The sequence below is a fragment of the Sinocyclocheilus grahami genome, unplaced genomic scaffold (genome assembly GCF_001515645.1).
Source record: "Sinocyclocheilus grahami isolate Dianchi unplaced genomic scaffold, SAMN03320097.WGS_v1.1 scaffold374.1, whole genome shotgun sequence".
NCBI classification, from domain to species: domain Eukaryota; kingdom Metazoa; phylum Chordata; class Actinopteri; order Cypriniformes; family Cyprinidae; genus Sinocyclocheilus; species Sinocyclocheilus grahami.
In genome coordinates, this window is record NW_015505553.1 from 398,187 (window position 1) to 415,257 (window position 17,071).

At 35.9% G+C, this 17,071-nt stretch overlaps 1 protein-coding gene across 3 annotated transcripts in view; it reads right to left on the bottom strand.

The window, feature by feature from the left end:
• The window catches only part of LOC107549525 (disks large-associated protein 2-like), a 49,664-nt gene that overhangs the window by 5,072 nt on the left and 27,521 nt on the right, over positions 1-17,071 (bottom strand). The window contains exon 1 of one of the 3 annotated variants that reach the window (XM_016230644.1): positions 12,203-12,347. The exons of 1 other annotated variant lie outside the window; for it this stretch is intronic. The gene's annotated coding sequence lies outside the window, so the exon portion shown is untranslated. Of the gene's footprint in view, positions 1-3,873; positions 3,937-12,202; positions 12,348-17,071 lie in introns of those variants that run through there. One more of the 3 variants, XM_016230645.1, reaches the window with a different exon arrangement.

The window sequence follows — 17,071 nt, forward strand, 5'->3', positions numbered from 1 at the left end:
CTGGGTATTATAGAGCTCCTCACGTTATACTACCATGGTTCACATCCAAAAGAAAAAAAAAGAAAAGAAATAAAGTATTTAGCTGTCTTTCAAATAGACTTGCTTGTTCTGACTAATGGGGTCCTGCAGGAAACCTCTCTCTCTCTTTGCTTATTTTATAAGTTTTGATTGTGAGTTAGAGTAATCTTGACAGAAAAGGAATCTTCTTTCAATTCTTTCAAAAGAATTATGATCACAAGAGGAAAAAAAGGGTTTTGCATATTTCTGACGTAACATTTAGAAAACCTGTATTAGATTCAACAAGCCTAAAACACTGAAAAGAGATGCCCTGAGATCCCAGGAGAGCACAAATCTGTAATTTAGTTTCAAGTATGGATGCTTTTATGCAACTTACAGCACACACATCGCAGAGAAAATTCACCTTGATTAACCAGAAAGTTAAGTTTTTTGCTCAAGGGCACGATGACGATAGCTCACATGGATTTGCATGGATCGTGGCTCAAACCTGCAGTCTTGGCTAACAGTCCAATTTTAACCAACCACTATATCATACCACACCTTCAGGTCTGTTTCAGCTACTTTTCAAAGAAAAATGCAGCACTGAGGTCTGTTTTGGGAGACTTCTAAAGCCATATGAAAGCTCTATGTGAGGTACAGCCACCAGGATGCACTGAAAAACAAACTAACCAACAAAAAAAGAAACTTTGGACCAACATAAAAATAAAACACTCTCATTTGTTACATACTCTTATTGTTAAATAATCTCATTTTGGTCACACTTTATTTTAAGGTCCAATTCTCTGTATTAACAAACCATTAACTATACGACTTTTGCCTCAATAAACTAATAATTTGCTGCTTATTAATAGTTAGTAAGGTAGTTGTTAAGATTAGGTATTGGGTAGGATTAGGGATGAAGAAAATTGTCATGCAGAATAAGACATTAATGTGTATTAATAAACAGCCAATATTATAATATATATAATACAATATATAATAGGCATGCTAATACGCAACTAGTTAATAGTGTGAATTGGTCCCTATACTAAAGACACATGTCATGAATATGAAGGAGGTTTTATGCATGTTTATGACAACTGTCATCAAGTGTCATTCGCTCAGTTATGTCATTTTTAATGCAAATATGACATTATTTGACCTAACCCTACCCCTACCCTTACCCCTAATCATAGCCCATAACAAAGACATCTCAAACAATGTCATCTTTGCATTAAAAATTACATAACTGAGGGAATGACACTTAATGACAGTTGTCATAAACATGCATAAAAAACCTTCATATTGTTATGATTATGTAGGTGTCATGTCATGATTATGAAGGTGTCATGACAGTCTTATGCACACCCCTTCAAGTAAAGTGTAACCAAAAAGTCTTTATAAGCCATGAACCAAACCAACCAGCTACAAGGAGAATCACAACTTTACAAACATTTATTTAAAGCAACAAAAAGTATTTGAACATCAAATACTTTTTAGACAAACATTTTTGCTTTTAGACAAACTGTCCAAAACCGTGGTTTTTGATTAGACCAATATTAAAATGCACTTTAAATAAATGTATTTTTTATTTTCTTATTTTTTCAGTGTGTAAGAGATATACAAACAGCCAGTCTAATGTAGCATCATCCAAACCATGTGTTCTCATCATATAGGATAACAGCTAATATCAGTAAATGACAAATTAAAGCAAAGATGCCAATGTGCCAGAGGAGACATCAGAGCAGGAAACACCTTTAGCGCTAAATCTCCTCTTACATAATGCCCAGGGCCCATAATCCATTGCAGTATATCAAAGAGAATGAGATATAACACAGAGTTGTCATGGTAACCATTGCTGAGAACTCTGACCATGAAAAGCTGATTTTAGAGTTTGTTACACAGGGATGACAATAATTCACAGCAGGACTGCTGTTCTCAGCCGTCACTGGATTGCAAACAAGAATTATTACAATTTATACATCTGTATACTTCAGACCTGATTTCTAGATGACTGTGTGATAAAGAGCTCATAAGCCTGATGACTTCAGGATAGAGTAAATGGATCTTGCTCTAAAATGATTATTGAGCCTCCAAGTCAAAGCAACCCAGCGAGGTTTGAATATGCAACATTCCCAACATTTCCTCTGCTGCTTCTCTATTTTTACAACACATTGCTACAGAAAATGACAAAGAACATGTGGTTGCCGTGGCAACAAAATGAGTCAAAGAAAGACAGCCATGTGGTCTCACGTTTAGCATCTTGCCTGACACACAATTACACACAATGACACATTCAGGGTCACTACCTGAGCAACCAGAGATATTTAGAATTGTGCGATCCAAGGAACAATGCATAAATAAATAAAAAAGATACATGGCACTGATGTCACAGAATGTGGAATCTAAGAAGAAATTTTAGTACAGACTAAAATTATGTAATCTACAGTCCTCTAAGTACAATTCAATTCTTCCTATGAATTGTTTGTATCAAATAAGATTACTAGTTAATCTTACACACATTACACACACACACACACACACACACACACACACATATATATATATATATATATATATATACTTATTTTTTAATTTTTTTAAATAATTAAACATTTAATTTATTTAAAATGGGACAAAACAACTATATTTATATGTGTGTGTGTGTGTGTGTGTGTGTGTGTGTGTGTGTGTGTGTGTGTGTGCAATAAATGTCTAGACCTGAAAGTCTTAAAACAGAATAAAATATTAAAACTCTATTGGCATTTTCATAATGCATATACATTTTTCTAGTTTTGCCAAGCTCTAAATGATCCTTATCCTTTATCATTATTCTTTCATTCTTGTCCAATAAATCACAAACCAATAGAAAAGTCATGGGGCCTTTAAATTTTGTTCCACTGTTCTAAAATATTCCATTTTTTTTTCCAATTTGATAAAATTACAGAAATCGGAACATTAAAACATATATTTTTAACAGAAAGGTTGAAATCTTTCCAAATTAACTTCAACTCTCATGTAGCCTATGCTAACTCTTAAACCCTCACTAAATAATGGAATATTATCTCCAGCTCTTTATTTCCATCCTCTTTATTTTCCTGAAATTACTTAAAAATTATCAAGTTATAATTAATAAAGTGCCTGAGCTAGAACATTTTCCAGAACACTCAGACAAATACCCTTTACTCTAATAAATTACGACACATCATATTCATTTTTTTTTAGAAGTTACAGAGTTCAAAAGGTGCTGAATAACAGGAATGACCCAGGAGGACACAGCAATTCACCCAAGCACCCTACAGATGAGATAGAAAATGAACTGCATTTACTTAAGGAAAGCTGCACTTGTATCTTCTCCAGTGCCAGTTGCATAACTCGGCATTATCAAGTCTTCCCACCTCCACACCAAATCTCAAGTGAAACAAAAGATCACTGAAGACGAGAGCAGAGTAACAGGCATCAATCCACAGTCATGTGAGTCGCACTACTAAAAACATCACTGAAGGGAGGGGATTGCCTTCCTGTAGGGAGTAACTGAGGACCCTCGAAATCACCTGCCGTTTAAATATTGGTGTGGCAGTGTGCTATTGGCAAACAGCTAATGGAGGAAGTGCAGAAGAACTCAACTCAGTAACTAACCTTCAAACAAGATAGACAAGAGGTTTCAGGCACTAAGCTCCTCTTCACCAAAATGACGGTAATCTAACCGAACACCTAAAAGAGAAAAGACAGCTGGCTTTCGCTTACACTCAGACAACATCAACGTCTGAGAGAGAATTCATTATTTGTGTTTGGTCCCAGTAAACTGTTACATAAAGCTGAAGGAAGTGAACGCCAGAGAAAAGAGTTGCGCTGGATGCCTGAGCAGGAGCTCACCTTTGATTCAGTCTCCCACTCACGCCCACTGTTGCCCTCGCACACACAGGACGGTGGCGCTCTGATGGCAGGACCCATCGGCCCCTGCTAGCGAACGCCTCATCCAATAAACAGCTCCTCACTTCATAACAGACAGAGAGGAGAGAAAAGAAAAAGGTCGAATTGAAAAATCACAAAAATGACGGGACGGTGAAACTTCATAAGCTCGTCAGATTATAGGGGTTCAATGTCATTTAAGAACATATTTTATATTATGCAAATCCAGTCTTAATAAACAACCATTTTTAGGTTGTACCAATCTTGAGAAAAAATGAAGAATGAGTCCAAAAATTGCTCAACTGTCCAAATGTGTGGCCATTATTTACATGAACTGAACACTTTCCATTATATCACTCAAATATAAAGCAGTTTCAAGCAATAATTTGGTAGAAAATATCAATACAATACTTTCTGGGAATAATAGGCAATTATACACTTCAAGAAATATAGATAGGCCTATACACAAGGGCCAAAAGTAACACTTGTCGAGTGCCAAATATAAGTACAATTCTCCATAACACAAAGAAACACATAGGTGAATTATTACATGCATTAATCTTAGCATATTAACTGGTTGTTATACAACATAACCATATTTTGCATATCATATTTTTTTGCAAAGAGCAAAGAGACCACCACTATAAACTTGCATGTATATAAGCAACATGCCGTATACAGTACATAGCTTTAAAGTTTAGCTTATCCTCTAAAGACCCTAAATTTCATTTTACACATACAGTCTGACACAAAGCATGCTGGGAACTAGAAAGCTGCTGCAACTCAGTTAAAGTTGATCTTAATACAATCGTATTTTGAGTTCATGTACTGTAACTTTTTTACTATTAAGTACTATGAATTTTCAGTTATAGGAACTCAGTTAATGTAATTAATTTAACTCTTAGTTTTTTCAGTGAAATAAGACTTCTTTAAAACCAAATGGTAGGTAACGTTGTCTTCCATTTCTCCAAAATGAGTGAAATTCATTTTAAATGCAAATGAAGGGGAAAAAAACCTGATATAAAGATATAATAAATATAAAGAAGGATGTAAATGAACATTTCAACTGTCCTTATCAAGCTATAATTGAACATGCTATTGTATCACCATGGAAACTGCAGCATACTGCCATAAAGCTAAATGTTAAACAGTTGCTTAAGTATTCACAATTACGAGAGATAAACAGCAGTGAATGCCTCCCCTCTAATGCAAGACAACCCCTGTTTCTTTAGCATGGGATGCAAATACAGTATATCAGATTAATACTAGATGAGTTCAGGATAACCGCTGCTGCCACTGGGCCAAATTAACCTTTTTACACACAGAGTAAACAAAAATAATGAACACACTGCTTTAATAAAAAACCTGAGATAAATGTTAACTGAAGATGCTTCTGTCTTTTTTCTTGCAAGGTTCTGTCAGTCCATCAGATACTGAGAGTATTTAAAGGATATTGTTTCTATGGGAACTATAAGATCTCTTTTTTTCCCCTTCTAAACTGACACCTAGTTTCTCTTCAGAGAGGCTGAGAACAGCATCATCTGTGAATCACACATCAAAAATACCATATATAACAATATTAAATCATGTTAAACACATTTGAAAAAAACTATTTTCAAACCATGAGCTGAGGCTTTGGAGCCATCTCTATCTTTTAGAATCTTTATTAATATGTTTCAAAGATGAAGTGTGTCGTTTATGCATCATTAGTGTCACCAAACAGAATTGTAAAAACTGTATATAACCAATCTCCAACAATGGCTTGTTTAGATGTTGTGGGATTTGTGACGTCACACAGACAAAATATCCGCTTGAGCTTCTCCCGACAACAGGACAAACTGAAGAGTAAAGGAATATTTGCTTTGATGCTTCCAGATTTATTTACTGTATGTCTCAATGGATCATTGGCAAAGAAACTTCTGTTGAACAATGAAACAGCCAAGTGCATTGTATCTGACAGCAGCTACATCGCAAACCGTAAAGTATTTCACAATACATATTACGATATTTCACAACATCGGCTGTTTCCAAGCCTTAAAGGAGTCACCTCTTAAACTGGATCATTTCAGACAAAGGGTCTGAAATATGATATTTTTTTTTGGCGCAAAAACCCCTTTATTAACATTATAAGCAAACCAACAAAATTAAAATATGAAAAAAAACAATTATCCATGTCATGGCCACTTTAAAGGGGTCATATTGTAAGAAAGTTCATGTTACAACTGGTGCAAGAAACATTAACTAAGTGAACGTAAAATGCTACAAAAGCGTAGGGTTTATAAGTCGTCATGAAATGGAAATTGTAACATCTGGATCACAGATTCAAAACCCGAGAGAGCCATTCTGAACGTTAACTAAGGCAGTAATTTAACCCTCTGGGGTCTGAGGGTGTTTTGGGCCCTGGAGAAGTTTTGACATGTCCTGACATTTGTGCTTTTATTGTGAAATATCTGAATGCAATGGCTTCTCATACAAGAAAAAAAAATGTACAGGGCTTTATTTTGTCCACTGAGAATTGATTGGATCAGTGTTATTTGCTAATTTCTCTAAACACTGTAATATTTGATAAAATATAAGAAGAGTCCATTTTGGCACATATGGCGCACTGTGAAAACCTCACAATGTCTAGTCAGAAAATGCTCTCCGTTGTCCTCTGTTTAGAGATCATTCTACGAAACAGGTGCCTTTTGCAATGAATTAGGCTTATAAGTCGTCATGAAATGGAAATTGTAACATCTGGATCACAGATTCAAAACCCGAGAGAGCCATTCTGAACGTTAACTAAGGCAGTAATTTAATATTGTGAAATATCTGAATGCAATGGCTTCTCATACAAGAAAAAAAAATGTACAGGGCTTTATTTTGTCCACTGAGAATTGATTGGATCAGTGTTATTTGCTAATTTCTCTAAACACTGTAATATTTGATAAAATATAAGAAGAGTCCATTTTGGCACATATGGCGCACTGTGAAAACCTCACAATGTCTAGTCAGAAAATGCTCTCCGTTGTCCTCTGTTTAGAGATCATTCTACGAAACAGGTGCCTTTTGCAATGAATTAGGGTGAGTTTTAAAGTACAGTTTTTAAAGATTTGAATGTGCTCAAGTGTTAATAAATTGCACTGTTCATATGAAGCTAAATGAATACCTTTTATTTATTCATCGATGCAGATAATTCATAAGCACTGTGCACTTTTGTCTCACTTTAAGAGTGACTATTTGTGGGTAAACTATTTGTGCGGTTAAGCCAAATGACAAGGAAATTAACCAAAGTGAAAGATTCAGTGTGTGGCGTCCTTAACATTCAACTCACAAATCACTAAAACAGTGACACTGCAACCACATGAAGGTATAAGCAGCTTTGAGAGTTGCTTGAGGTTTGTGATTCAACTCGATTTTTTAAGTCAGGGTTTAATAGAATTTAATATGAAATAAGTTGTACAACCAAGTAGACTCCAATGACTTTTTTTGAAGTGAGGAAACATCTTAGCAAAATATTGCAGATGAGCTTTAAAATACTTCCAGATGAAAACACACACATCAAACAGACATCTCACGGTGTACTGTATGCGAGCTATCAATGCCAAGAGATAGGAGATTAATATTCAGACTCAGCTCTGTCATGTTGGTCAGTAAGACCGATTCATTAGAATCGCTGTGTTTAAGAGTCCCAATGATTTCCACAATGCAGAAAACGCAGATGGAATTGTTATTTTTTTATTTTGTCTTTCTTTTCTTTTTTTAACAACTAATGTCACAGAATTCAGCAATTTGGAATAAATCAAAGTAGGGCTGTACACTTCAAATCATCTGTGATTATGAAAAGTCTCTCAGTGAATGAGCAGCACAGTTTTGTCTACTACACATACTCTACACGTGATGCTTGTGATGTATTCAGGGTCTGTCGTCTCACTATATGAGGACACTTCATGTGAACTTCATCTCCAGTGCTGCTCTGAGAGTCACTGCACAAATACGTCATCATTAGGGACGGTCACACCAATACTGCAGTATTAATTATACTGATACTCAAAAGCTACTTATTTGGTATTGATTCTTTCAAAAAAAATATCCATATACATTTTTCTATTACCACAAACCTTGGGTTTCTGCATCACTTTAAAATGCATTCAGTACTTTCTTATATTGTTACATATCAGACATATTTAGCGATCATTACCTTCAGCAAGTATGAAAACAGGAAAACAAAGCCAAAACCTGGCTATTTTTGGCAATATAGAAATCCTGGCCAGGACGTGTCCGGGGAAAATGGCATGTATGGTCACCCTATATTTAGTTGTCGCATGACTGTTTAAGAAGATTAAGAAATATTTAAGAAAGTGCAAATGTTTTATGTTGCTTGTATTTCAGTTTATTTTATTCATATTTATGTTTAATATTTAATGAGTGTGTTTACATGCACACTCATATATGTGTTCGCCACAGCAGCACATATACTAAAATTGGACCGATAGAGAGCAGATTAGCATGCATGGCCCCTTCGAAATGATGACACGCAAATCTGTGAAGCACGCCTCGTTTTTGGGGCAGTCGTGGCAAATCTGTGAAGCGCGCCTCGTTTTTGGGGCAGTCGTGGCAAATCTGAAGCGCGCCTCGTTTTTGGGGCAGTCGTGGCAAATCTGAAGCGCGCCTCGTTTTTGGGGCAGTCGTGGCAAATCTGAAGCGCGCCTCGTTTTTGGGGCAGTCGTGGCAAATCTGAAGCGCGCCTCGTTTTTGGGGCAGTCGTGGCAAATCTGAAGCGCGCCTCGTTTTTGGGGCAGTCGTGGCAAATCTGAAGCGCGCCTCGTTTTTGGGGCAGTCGTGGCAAATCTGAAGCGCGCCTCGTTTTTGGGGCAGTCGTGGCAAATCTGAAGCGCGCCTCGTTTTTGGGGCAGTCGTGGCAAATCTGAAGCGCGCCTCGTTTTTGGGGCAGTCGTGGCAAATCTGAAGCGCGCCTCGTTTTTGGGGCAGTCGTGGCCTAATGGTTCGAGAGTCGAACTTCTAACCCAAAGGTTGTGGGTTCGAGTCTCTGTACCGGCAGGAATTGTAGGTGGATGAAGTGATGATGTCACTTTCACTTGATGCGATTATAATAGGATTTTGGCAATATTGTGATTAAACTTTACCTCATGTAAATGCAATACTTCAATCAAAATAATGTGATTAAGCTGATAATCGTAGCAAGCATAATCATATAAAAATATGTGGCGTATGCCGTTTTAAATGCAAGAAATAGGCATGTAAACACCTTAATCACATAATTACAACTCTGACCAAAGTGCACATGTGCTCAGACATATACAGATGCTGCGTCTTGTTCACAGAGTAGATTTGCTAAGTAATGCTCTGAAAAGGTGACTATGAATAATAGTTGAAGCAGTGTAAGAAATAAATACAAAAAAAAAGGGATTTTATTGTGACTTGACTTTTTTTTTTTTTTTTTTTTAATCTGGCCTGGGCTTGCTTGTTTGTTTTTAATATAAAAAGTTATATTCTTGGCAAGTGTAAAAGCCCTTTCACACCAAAAGTGAAATGAAAAAGGCTGAATGAAATCTAAATTCACGTCTGTACAGAAGAGGGCGCAGCTCAAACAAACCTTTCAGCTGTGCTGCCCTTTTGGATTACATGAAGAATAGGATGCATGAAGAACAGAAAGGTATGAATTGGATCATTTAAGGCCGGCAGCAAAGATACTTGTTAATTGAATACACAAAGGATATTTGTGTTATTTAACATATTTAATTATTGCAGGTTTGCGTCATATCCTGAGTTTGCTTTTCACAGTTTTTTTATCCATTTTGAGGAATACTGAATCAGTTTTTTGTGCAAGAGAGACGAGTAAATGCATTTTCACATTTAGTCTAGAACTATAGTAACCATCATGTTTACACAGCGCACACAACACCTCTGCAATTACTCCCGATTTCTCTCAACATGGGGACAGGAGAGCTGTCGGTCAACCAGTGGGGGAAAAAAAGTAACTGGCATTACTTATTTGAAAAAGTAACTCAGATATTTTCTTGTATATTATAAAGTAATGCATTACTTTACTAGTTACTTGAAAAAAGTAATCAGATTGCGTAACGTGCGTTGCTTGTAATGCTTTACCCCCAACACTGCTAATATGAATTGTTGGTGAAATGAAGTCTGCTTTGAGTTAATAATAGCTGTTTTAACATGGATGGACCCACTGTAACATACAAACCCAGCAGGGATCTACGGCCTATTATGTGTCAAGGTTCAGACTACAACATCATGGAATGCACTCAACTATTTACCCATTTAAATGAATGTGTGCCTTATTTCCCCTGAGTTCACTTGAGTCCTGAAAAACAGAAATCTTATTGCGGCAGCACTGCAGAGAGACACTTTGACTCTAACGGCCCAGAGTGTTTCTCTCCTCTGCCTCCCACAGGGCAATGTTCATCAGATGATATGAAACTGACATTTTCTTATCAAGCAACAGATGCAGTTGCTGAAAATGAGACTCCACCCCTGAGATCTGAAAGTAGCTTCATGCAATTCATTAGAATGTTCCGTCATGTTTAGTTCCACCTGTGAGGCCAAGACAGCTCGAAACAGCTGAATGCTTTCCAGAGACTGTCATTCCAACAAGAGCAGCACACAGTTTTGAGTTCAGATGAAACCACTAGATGTTTCAAGCGCAGAAAAATTGACAATGATGGATTTGAAGAACATTCACACTGACCGATTACCCCAAATAGTTCAAAGGTATAGTGCAATAGCAACTGCAGTGCTAAAAGCTGGATTATTATTATTATTATTATTAAAATTATATTTTTTACTTTTATTTATACTGAGTCTTTTAAAAAAAGAATTTACAAATCCACAGAATCTATACAGAGTTATAAGATGAATATATAAGAGAATCATTCACAAACAATATAGGATTTTTGTGGACCTTTGCTTCCGACTTTCTGAAATTTCACTCCAAAAGTGGCAATGCTAATAATAAGATTTTTGAGCAGCATGACAGTGGCTCAGTGGTTTTCTTTCCTGTAACAAGCTAATTAGTGATATAGCGTCGTGTAGCGTCTGGACCAATCAAACACACAATATATATTTTGTTTTTATATTTAACAAATACTCTGTAACCCCCCTCAGTTAAAAAGCCATATGAGGACCCATGAACCCTTCCCCCCGGAATGCGTAACACCCCAGGAAGCCGAACCGGCCCCTTGTTGCATGGCAACCAACGCTGATATCACTGGGTTTATTGGCCAAAAGAATGTAAAGCAGGGAAAATCCAGGACAAAGCCAGAATAGAAATGGACTGTGCTCTAATTAATTCATAGGAAAACCTTTCTTTGAATGAACACACACATTCTTCAGGCCATTGTGTATATTATTGCTGTTTTGTATTAATCTGTTGTATTATAGACTATTTTATTCATGCTTACGATAAACCACTCATTCATATAACCTTACATATACCATGTTTAGTATCTATGAATTCGCCTTCTGATGATCTAAACAAGAGTGTATATTATATGTTGGTACATAGGCAATATATTAGTGTCCTGAGAATCTTTAGTATTTTCGATTCAAGTTCCAGATACTAAGTACCATGTTTCGCAAATGACTACTTCCCTATTTATCCCCCACACTGTACTGCAATTGCAACTTTACAGCCAAGAAAACTGAGGTAATAGTCAAGTACATTTCTAGAATGTCCTCTCTGATATTTTGAAGTCTAGTACATTTTAGTGAGATGGTTCATTCAGGCAATTGATTTAAATAAATATTTGTCACAAAATAATAATTTTATGATAAACAAAACCAGTTAAAAATGTATCCCTGCACAGATGCCTGTTTTTCCCCCCAGTGATATACATATAAAATATTATATTACAAGGATATATTACAGGACAGTGCTAAAAATCCATGAATGCATGATTCTGCCTACAGGGAAGGTACAGTCAACTATCATTAGAGATTAATAATATAATAATAATAAATATAATCTAATCTGCCTGGATTTCTCAACTTTGCATTGAGGAATGTAAGCTTTGTTTTATTTAGTTTTTTATTTAACAAAGATTCTCAAATTTCATAGGACTGATATTTGTGAACATAATAGGAATCTGGCATGGGTAAGCGATAACAATAATTAATGAAGGTTTATGTTACCAATACCACTGAATGGTAAAACAATCCACATCCCTATATAATCTACAGAGTGGACACCGCTGCAACATTTGTGAATGCATCGAATGACCTTGAGATACTCACCATGCATCAAACACACACACACACGTGAACGCAAATACACCTTATCCCATTATCTGTTGTCTTTTGATCGCCTTCAGTGAACTGGAAGCGACACCCTACAGTTGCTCCAAGATTCGTAAAATCACTGAATTAGCAGGGATGACAATAATATGGCCATGTAATGGTGATTACAGAATATAGTAAGGCCCTCATGCTGTCTTTTCTTATTTTAAAAATAAAGCTTATTGTAGTCCATCTGAATGCTTTTGGTAGCCTAATTTTTTTAATGCATGTATTAGGGCTGTGCAATTAATCGCATGTGATTGTCATGTGCATCTCATCAGTAAAGCCGGTTCCGTGAATGCGTAGTAAATCGCCATCACCTGCTTTCAGATGGAACTTGTCAGTGAACTAAGGCTCTGTGTATTAAATGCTGCTCCATCTGAAAACAGGTGATGGCGATTTACTACCAATCACGGAACCGGCTTTACTGATGAGATGCGCATGACAATCACATGCGATTAATTGCACAGCCCTAGCATGTATGTTGAAAAACATGTTCAATGACTGGAAGCCTTTTGCTTGAATCCTAACCCTCAGGCCATCCAAGACGTAGATGAGTTTGTTTCTTCATCAGAACAAATCTGGAGAAATTTAGCATTGCATCACTTGCTCACTCTGCAGTGAATGGGTGCCGTCAGAATGAAAGTCCAAATAGCTGATAAAAACATCACAATAATCCACAAGTAATTCACACTACTCCAGTCCATCAATTAATGTCCTGTGAAGTGAAAATCTGTGTTTGTAATGAACAAATCCATCATTAAAACATGTTTAATTTTAAACAATTGCTTACGGCCAAAATACGGGTACATAATCCGTAATAATGGTTCCTCCAGGGAAAAAGTAAATCCCCTGTTGTCCTCTCACATCAAAATCCACCAACATATTTGTTTAGTACTATTTTGGACTGTTTTCACTTGTAAACAGTGCTTGATCTGTGCATATGTATCTCCTGATTTTCTCCCTTTTATTATGATAGAGGACCTCTAATTTAGCTAGAAGCAATAGTTTGAAGTTAAAAAGACACAAGACATTAATTGATGGACATTATTGTGATGTTTTTATCAGCTGTTTGAACTCTCATTCTGACGGCACCCATTCACTGCAGAGGACAGCAAGTGACGTAATGCAAAATTTCTCCAAATCTGTTCCAATGAAGAAACACACTCATTTACATTTTGGATAGCCTCAAGGTAAGTAGATTTTCGGCAAATTTTCATTTTAATGAAATTTTTCAAATGGAAATCTGTGGCTTTTTAGTCCATGTTTGTGCCAAGTTAATCTATATGCAGGAGTTGACAAAATGATCTTTTAGCAGAGAAACACACTATGATCTTTCTCCTGAAACAGAACAGAAATATTGATCTTATACAATTGAATACACCATTTTTTTGGGCCAATAAAATACATTCTAGAATGTAAATGTCCCTATACTGTAAGTAGCACCTCTGACTAAACTAGCAAGTTAAAATGCATTATCTATTTATATAAGCTTACCTAATTCTATTGAATAATTAAAATAAAGAAAAATGTTCTCTGAAATGTTTCGCCCTGACTTCCTGTTTCAATAGAAAATATGCACAGGAAAACTATTTCATGGGGTCTTAAACGAATGTTTTGTTTTTTAAAGATTGAAGTCATGTACTGTGACTGGACTTAACAATGATTATTTAGCTCTAAGTGGTAGAAGGTCATAACATAATAACTGTTATAAAAACAAAATGTTTGTTTAGATATTCCATGGCTGTGTTGCAGGAGCTCTATGTAATGTGAACACAATTATGTTGCAAATGGCCTGTACCTGTGAGTCATTAAAATAACTAACACAAATTCAGTTTAAAACCCCCACAGCTGAGGGATCATTATCTGGGCTGTGAATGTGAAGGACAACTGTGAAAATGAGGCATAAAGTAGTTGGAGATTAACTACAAATGCATAAATTAAGGAGAGTACACAACAGCATCCAAGCGCTGAGATGTCCCATTGGGCGCGATTTGTTCAGTTATCAAGAATTGGAAGTTACATCAAGGTACACAGATAGTGCCTAGGAAAGGCTTTCACTCAAAACTCTCAGTGGGAACATAAAAGAGAAGCCAGTGATCACTTTGAACGAGCTACTGAGGGGAGTTTTTGAGAATGGATTAAAGATGCACCACTCGACCATATTGCGACTGAACAACATGTAAAGCTGGTACATAGGCATCCCAAAAAACCAGCAGCGTTAATTATTTATTTATTTGTTTGTTTGTTTGTTTATTTATTTATCTAAAGTGCAAATCATATATACAATGACTTAAATACACCTCTTTTTTCATGGAGGGCATTAAGTAAATAATGTCAGTGTGATACAACTTGAAAAGGTTTTAAAAAAAAAGCCTTAAGTAGTTTAGCATAATATTTTATCATTATTTCTTAAAAAAAAATTGTAAACAAAACTCTTGCTTGTTATAAATATTTGAAAAACATTTTCCCTCCAAATCAAAGTCATGTGGTGCAACCAATATGCAGGGGGGGGGGAAACATTAAACAGGAAATTATACGGATGTCGGTAAGTCTCTTAAATATCAGATCATTTTGAACTTTTTATGACTTGGTAAGGTTAGTTTAGTTTGTAAACTGTCATGTGGTGCAACTCCCCAAAACAGTTATGAATTAATGCATGATGTTTATAAAAAATGTTTACCTTGTAAAATGTATTTATTTACTTACTTACAAATAATGTATAGGAAAATAAGTTACACTTTTTACTTGATGGTTACATCACATGACATTTTTAGAGTCATTCAATTTAAACTTTTCTTGAAAAGGTTTTTTTTTTTATTCTAATTTCATGTTTCACCATATGAAACTAAATAAAAACAGTACATTTCTAAAGAACTTGTGTTTTAAACAAGATATTTTAAGGATTTTTTTTTCAGTTTATTTTATTTGTGGACACTTTCATGTCATTGACCATTTGAACAAAATTACATTAAATTGTTTGTAAAGCAATAACATTTATTTGACAAGGGTCTGAAACCTTTGCAAGGACATGTGTATGAGTCATTACTTTTAAAGTGTTCTTGAAAATTGTAAAAAAATAAATAAAAAATAAATCAGAGCCATATGAAACTTACAAGAATACAGAGTACATTTCCAAAAACTTGGAAAGTGAGTTTAAAACTAGATTTCTTAAAGATGTTTTTCTCATTTTCTTTATTGTGGACACTTTCTTATCACTGACCCTTTGCACCAAATTACATTAAAATGTTTATAATCAAAAAAATTTATTTGACAAGGGCCTGAAACTTGCACAGATGTGCACATGCAAGTAATCGACAAAATTTCAAAAACATCACACGTCTAATTCACTGTTAATTTCCTCTCCTCCTCTTACAGATCAAATCAAATTCTGTTTACTTGCCGAATGTTCCCCATCAAGGGTCAAAGAACACAACAAAATCAGTGAATGTGAAATCCGGTGAGCCATAGACATGCACAGCATGGAGCCGGCCGTGTCTGTGGATAGTCAAAGGGTTTGTTGTGAAGCACATATTGATCGGAGCGACTCAGATAGCGATTTATCTCGATTAGCGAGACGCCTCAGGAGCAGCACAGCATCAAGGATCAACAATGAGACACGACCCCTTTTTAATTGATCGGGCTCATCATACTTGAGTTGAATTTAGCAGTCTAACAGGATTGAGCCGAGCAGAATCGCAGCATGTGCTCACATTCAAGCATTACCACCAACACTTGGCTTGTGTACGACTGTACAAGAGATTTCTCAAGGGGCTGAGCTTTGGAATGACGCCAGGGTGCTATCAGTTTGATCTAATTAGAGAAGCTTTTAATCATAGAGCCACAGGAGCTGAATGTTTGCTGAGGTACGATTCAGCAAGCTTAAAGAGTTTCAGAGAAGCATTCTGTTGCCATCAATAACCACAAAACAGTTATGCTAAGAAGTATATTCATTCTTTTGGTAAAATCACCATCTCTTACACTTACTATCTCTGCTACCTATTTCGAAGTCTTAACAGACAATGTAGTTCCCAATCATGTTAACTGAGGGGTTCAAAAGTAATTTGGCATGCAACATAAACAGAACTAAAGTGATAAAATGTACTTGTTTTTGAAAGTAGTTTCTTATGAGCACCAATGGTACATTAGGGCTGTCAAAAAAAAAAATTTGAATTTAAAATAAAAATCCACATTCGAATGCAAAAACGTTGCATTCGAATTTTAGGTGTGCGTCAGACAGCCTTATCAGCGGCGCACGAGATGCGATGACGGTGTAGGTGTCACTGCATTATAATTCATATAATCCAGTTGAACCCACTAGATGCTGTGCTGCTGCGTTGTTCATTAAAAATATTGCGGAAAAAGAGTGTTTAAGTTTTGTTTTGATCAAAACTAAAACCAAGCCATTTACACAGAATGCATATTTCGCGCATTTTCTAGAGGGACATCTATCACCATTGCACTCGCGTCTTGCACAAAAGAGCTGCATGTTTAGAAAGCCATGTAAAATTAATGCAAGTTTAACTTTGAAAAAACATATCTCGAGACTTTATGGCAGGGTTTTTTTTCCCACCCCACAGCATCTCACGTTTTTAAATGAAAAAAATGTACTCCGTGTGATTGGCTTTCGGTCCTTTGTATTAAACGATGCATACATGCATGATGCTGTTTTGTTTATAGTTATTTAAGCAACTTAATTAATTATAACTGGTTTATAAACATTATGCACTTTTTTTCCACAGATAGTCATGTTATCTCATGCTTTGAATAAACGTGCATTAGTAATATTTTTCTCGATACGCCCTCTTTTGGCTTCAGGAGAGAAGCCCATAATTTCACCCTAACTGAAATTATGCATTTTAAATTC